Source organism: Oncorhynchus kisutch, linkage group LG22 (assembly GCF_002021735.2).
Source record: "Oncorhynchus kisutch isolate 150728-3 linkage group LG22, Okis_V2, whole genome shotgun sequence".
Lineage (NCBI taxonomy): Eukaryota > Metazoa > Chordata > Actinopteri > Salmoniformes > Salmonidae > Oncorhynchus > Oncorhynchus kisutch.
In genome coordinates this window covers 34,222,963-34,228,962 of record NC_034195.2, presented here as the reverse complement: position 1 = coordinate 34,228,962, position 6,000 = coordinate 34,222,963, and positions in this window count along the sequence as shown.

Here is a 6,000-nt window from a genome sequence, read left to right as displayed (position 1 = left end):
CCACAGACAGTGAGGTGTTGGGTTGTGACAAGCTGTCATCTGCAGGCTTTTCCTGTGTTTATGGACGTTTAAAACGTTTGGACCTCGGGCACAGGCACAGCTGTGACAAGACTATCAGACTTCACAGGCTGACCGCAATACGAACAAAATAAAACCTAATGAACCTTTTAAAGCCCCTTGACCGCCTGTAGGCCAGAGGGAGCATGTGTGGGACAGTGATGCTGGGAGACAAGGGGAGAATAGATCTGTTAACAGGGAAACAGAGAGGGTAGAGGGGCTGTCACTGTCTTGTCAAACACCATGATCTACCTCGGAGGGGACAGATGCTTTAGAGGTGGCAAACTGTGGCTGGAGAGGGTGTGTGTGTGTGTGTGTGTGTGTGTGTGTGTGTGTGTGTGTGTGTGTGTGTGTGTGTGTGTGTGTGTGTGTGTGTGTGTGTGCGTGCGTGCGTGCGCGTGCGCAATATCCTGACAATATTTGCTTCATGATTGATTGTAACAAGATCCTTTTCATTCAATTCCTACATTTCTCTAATGTACAAATTCTCCACCAAACTAGTATGGCTTCCCCAAACAAAAAACTGTTTTTTATTCTATAGATGCATTGCACACCACACTTTCCCCACCCATGCATTGAGCTGCTGCTTTGAGCTTGTCTCCTTTCTGACAAGGACAGGCTATCACCCACTCCCTGTCAGGGTAACTACTACAAATTAGGCAACTCCAACCTCCCTTCACCCAGCCCCACTGTGTCCAACTTTCAGGCCCCAAAATGTTGTCCATTATCCAAAGTTTTACTGTTGTGGTCTGTGTGCTTTGTTGTTCCCATGAGCACCGACAAGATATTTTCTCAAAGGAAGAAAGAGGGTTGATGGCAGAGAGTGAGGGAAAAAGAGGGGAAAAGAATTGGGAGGGAGAGAAAAAGAGAGGGGTAACAGAGGGAGAGAGGGGTGTAAAGAGAAAGTAGCAATGTGTTTACTATAAGAAAGTGAGTGTAAGGTGAGACTGGCTGGCTCCCCCTGGCACAGGTCCTCTAGTTCAACAAGATCTCATAGTTTCCCTTCGAAATTCGACATATTATGGATGAACATCTATTTTGAGGCATTAATTCCGCAAGTTACAAGGTTAAATCCACAGGGTTACAGGGTTAAAACAGAAACAACTCAAAAGGTTAACAGTTTAGACATTCATTCCAAGAAAATAAGGCTATGGTTCGGGGATGGCTTAAAACAAAACAATAAAAAATGACTCTCCATTAACATCAAGTATTCTCATGTGTCATGACTGTCGTGACCAGGTCAGGTCACAGGAGACCACAACCCTACAGATTATCTCTCAACCCCAACAGAGAAGGAGAGATCTAGGGGTCTGAAGATGTGGGGCTTTTATGACCCCTCACGCCCCTGGTAAATCTCAGGCCACAGACAAATTCCTTTGTCCTGTTACTATGGAGAACCAGCCTCAGAACAATAAACATGAAATAAAGGGACTTTGGAACAATGGTTTCCGTCCGCCACAATGGTGGTCATGACGATAGATGGAATATGAAAATGTATGTCGATTTTGTTTTGTTATTAAAGGTTAATAGATATTACGTTATTATGAAAACATTGTAACGTGAAGAGTTTTCCTAGTATATGTTTGATGTTTATACATTGTACATTGTATGGAAAATATCCAAATCAAAGAGAATGTTTTGGGGAAGATGAAATGTGAAGTTAGTTGTCTAAAATTGGATTTGAGTGAAATCGAGACCTTGCCCTCATTAACTTGGTACGCCCAGAGAATTGCCCTAAAGGCGGTTGCACCCACTTCTGACCCAAGGTTATAAAACCTGTGAGTAAAGAATTCACAGAGAGGACTACTTGACCCAAGCTGCAGCCAAGGTCTAAAAAGTCAATGAACCCAGAACGCAACACAAGTTTGAAGACAAAAAAAATCATTTTCTACTAAAGCTACGGATGAGTAGCTGTGTCTAAGTGGGTGAATTCAAGGTACGTCAGCGAGCAGCCTGAACGTTCCCCTGAAAGGTCCACGCAGAGAATCCTCTGAGATCATCCCCACGTAATTACATCGTTATATTCTGACCCATAAGAGCGGCAGTTTGGGGCAAGGCTAGGGTTAGAATAAGCATAGCTGACAAATTCACCCAAATTTATATTTCTCTTGTGTACTTTCTTTTTTCTCTCTCTCTTTGAAATCCCCATTTTGGGTAACATGTGCCATAGTGTGTTGGCCTGTTATACTAAGTTCTAATCAATAGCCTATAATGTGTTTTGTCTATATGTATCTTTTATCATCATTTTAGCTTTTTAGTAAATAAATATTCAACTAAGATTGGTGTGGTACGAACTCATTGGTGAGACCCGGGCCCGTGCAAATTCACGGGCTTTACGACTTTGTAAAATCGATATTCTGATATTCTTTGAGTTAATTTGGGAAATAGAAACTCAATAAAAACTAGTTTTCCCATGGTGCCCCAGGTTAATGATAAATAATAGCTTGATTCAGTTATTCACGCAATTAGAAACTTTAATCATTCGATGAGCAACAGTCGTCACATTAACTAATACAACGTCACAACACACGTCTTGATAGAGCATTGTGAACTGTCGTGACACAGTGGTCTGAGCAGCAAGCTTATACTCTGAGCATCACAAGTTCACACCCAGTGCTGGTCAATCATTTAAACATTTTGTGTGAGTGTAGAGGAAGGCATATACCCTTTCAAATGTCCAACATTGAAGTATATTTCTAGCGATCAGGCTGCTCTAGTTATGGGGATCTGCTCAAAGCCAGGCTCTACTGGCACAGGCTCAATAATTCCTTACCTGTCATCCCTCGTACGCTGGACATCCACTCCCCTCGGCTCCCTACAGTCCCTCTCTCCTTTGCTTTGGTTCATTTTCAGTACCATGAAATACCTAAAAATCCATAAGGACATTCAGCTAGGCACACACTCTAAAGTATGCACACACACACACACACACACACACGCACGCACACACACACACACACACACACACACACACACACACACACACACACACACACACACACACACACACACACACACACACACACACACACACACACACACACACACACACAGAGAGAGACACACAGCTCAAAGTAGTCCAAGCCGTTAAAGTCATGGAATTGGAACTCTCAACTTCAACGATACTCATTTGTTAAAGGGGGAAAAAAATAAATGATGGATTACCAGGATGGCAGCAGGTAGCAGTAGCAGTCGGACGTCTGGTAGCAGTCGGACGTCTGTTTTGTCTTGTCTTGTCCCGTCCCGTGTATATATCATTTTCTTCGTATATATTTCGTATATATTTATCTCAATTTCCATCTACGGGCTGAACATACTCTCCTGCAACCCACCTCACACAATGTGGTATGGATCTGCAATTTCTTATAATTTTGAACCAGAATCCCCATCAGAAGCTAGCCAGCTAACTAGCTACTAGCTTGTGGTCAGTTAGCCACTGCTAGTGTTCATCACCATTAACTTGGACATCAGCCAGCCTCAGCCCGGTCAATTCCTGTCAGTCCACACAGCGCGATATCAACCCAGAGAATGTCGGACTGCTTTTTCTAACACATCTCCGGATTCCTACTGCAAGCTCTGAACCTTTGCACAGGATCATCGCAGCTAGCTAGCTGCTATGCGAGTGGCTACTCCTGGCTAACATCTCTGTCCCGAAACAAGCACCAGTTAGCATGGAGCAAGCCTCGAGCTAGGACCATCTCACGGCTAGCTGAAGAGATCCATCAGGCAATTCCCGGGCTTCAATACCTCTCTTGTCAATTGGCCTGGACCCTCTGCTAGCCTGCTAGCCCCGGCCTGCTAGCTGTCTGAATCGCTGTGTCTCCAGCTCGCCTAGCTACTCACTGGACCCTATGATCACTCAGCTACGCATGCCTTTCCCTAATGTCAATATGCCTTGTCTATTGCTGTTTTGGTTAGTGATTATTGTCTTATTTCACTGTAGAGCCTCCATCCCTGCTCAATATGCCTTAGCTAGCCTTTTTGTTCCACTCCCCATACATGTAATGACCTCACCTGGCTTAAATGGGGCCTCTAGAGACAAAAACCTCTCTCATCGTCACCCAATGCCTAGGTTTACCTCCACTCTACTCACATCCTACCATACATTGTCTGTACATTATGCCTTGAATCTATTCTTCCACGCCCAGAAATCTGCTCCTTTTACTCTCTGTTCCGAATGCACTAGACAACCAGTTCCTATAGCCTTTAGCCGTACCCTTATTCTACTCCTCCTCTGTTCCTCTGGTGGTGTAGAGGTTAACCCAGGCCCTGCAGCTCTCAGCATCACTCCCATTCCCCAGGTGATCTCATTTGTTGACTTCTGTAACAATACAAGCCTTGTTTTCATGCATGTAAACATAAGAAGCCTCCTCCCTAAGTTTGTTTTATTCACTGCTTTAGCACACTCCGCCAACCCAGATGTCCTAGCCGTGTCTGAATCCTGGCTTAGGTAGGTCACCAAAAATCCAGAAATGTCCATCCCCAACTCTAACATTTTCTGACAGGATAGAACTGCCAAAGGGGGCGGAGTTGCAATCTACTGCAGAGATACTTTCCAGGTCTATGCCTAAACAATTTGAGGTTCTACTTGTAAAAATCCACCTTTCCAGAAACAAGTCTCACCGTTGTCGCTTTTTATAGACCCCCTTCAGTCCCCAGCTGTGCCCTGGACACCATATGTGAATTGATGGCCCCCCATCAATCTCCATAGTTCGTACTGTTAGGTGACCTAAACTGGGACATGCTTAACACCCCTGCCATCCTACAATCTAAGCTAGATGACCTCAATCTCATATTAAAGAACATAAATGGTTCAAGAAAAGTGTGATAAATAAAAATATATACCAATTTCATTTAAGGACCAAAAACTGACAGCTGTGCCATATACATTGCAAAATAGTTGGGAAGAGATTTGCAATGTATCCATTCCATGGCCCATGGTTTGTGAATTGATATGCAAAACAAACGCCGGATTCAAAACTTCCTTTTTTTTATTATACAAAATTCTTGTAACCAATAGAATGTTATATATATGGGGGATACAATCTTCCCAGCTCTGCAGATTTTGCTGTGAGAAGGCAGAGCCATTAGATAATTTATTTTGGTATTGTCCATACGTAGCTCGTTTTTGGTCACAGGTCCAGGAAAGGCAGAAGAATTGCAACATTTGCTTACGTAGAACTAACGATGCAGATAGCAATACTGGGTGATTTGTGTCACAATCGTCGTATGGAGTAGACCAAAGCACAACATGGTTAGAAAACATTCTTCTTTATTAATGAAGACCACTTAAACAAAGTGACGCTATGATAACGAGTGCTGACACAGGCAACAACACATTAAAAAAAAATAACCCACGAAATACCCAAAGAAGATGGCTCCCTAAATATGGTTCCCAATCAGAGACAACGATAAACACCTGCCTCTAATTGAGAACCAATCTAGGCAACCATAGACCAACATAAACACCAAGATGAAAACAGCCCCAGAAATCTACAAAAAACCCTAGACAGTACAAACACCCTAGAATAAGACAAACACACATATATCACCCATGTCACACCCTGACCTAACCAAAATAATAAAGAAAACAAAGAATACCAATGTCAGGGCGTGACAGATTTGAAAAGCCATGGTCAATCAATCAATAATATAATAATTATTTTAGCAATCATTTTATTTTTAATTTACAATCTGTAGAAGCTATGAGAATAGAAAGGGTCAGAATTTATTTGCAAATTATGGTGGAAAATAAGTATTTGGTCAATAACAAAAGTGTATCTCAATACTTTGTTATATTCCCTTTGTTGGCAATGATAGAGGTCAAACGTTTTCGGTAAGTCTTCACAAGGTTTTCACACACTGTTGCTGGTATTTTGGCCCATTCCTCCATGCAGATCTCCTCTAGAGCAGTGATGTTTTGGGGCTGTTGCTGGGCTACAC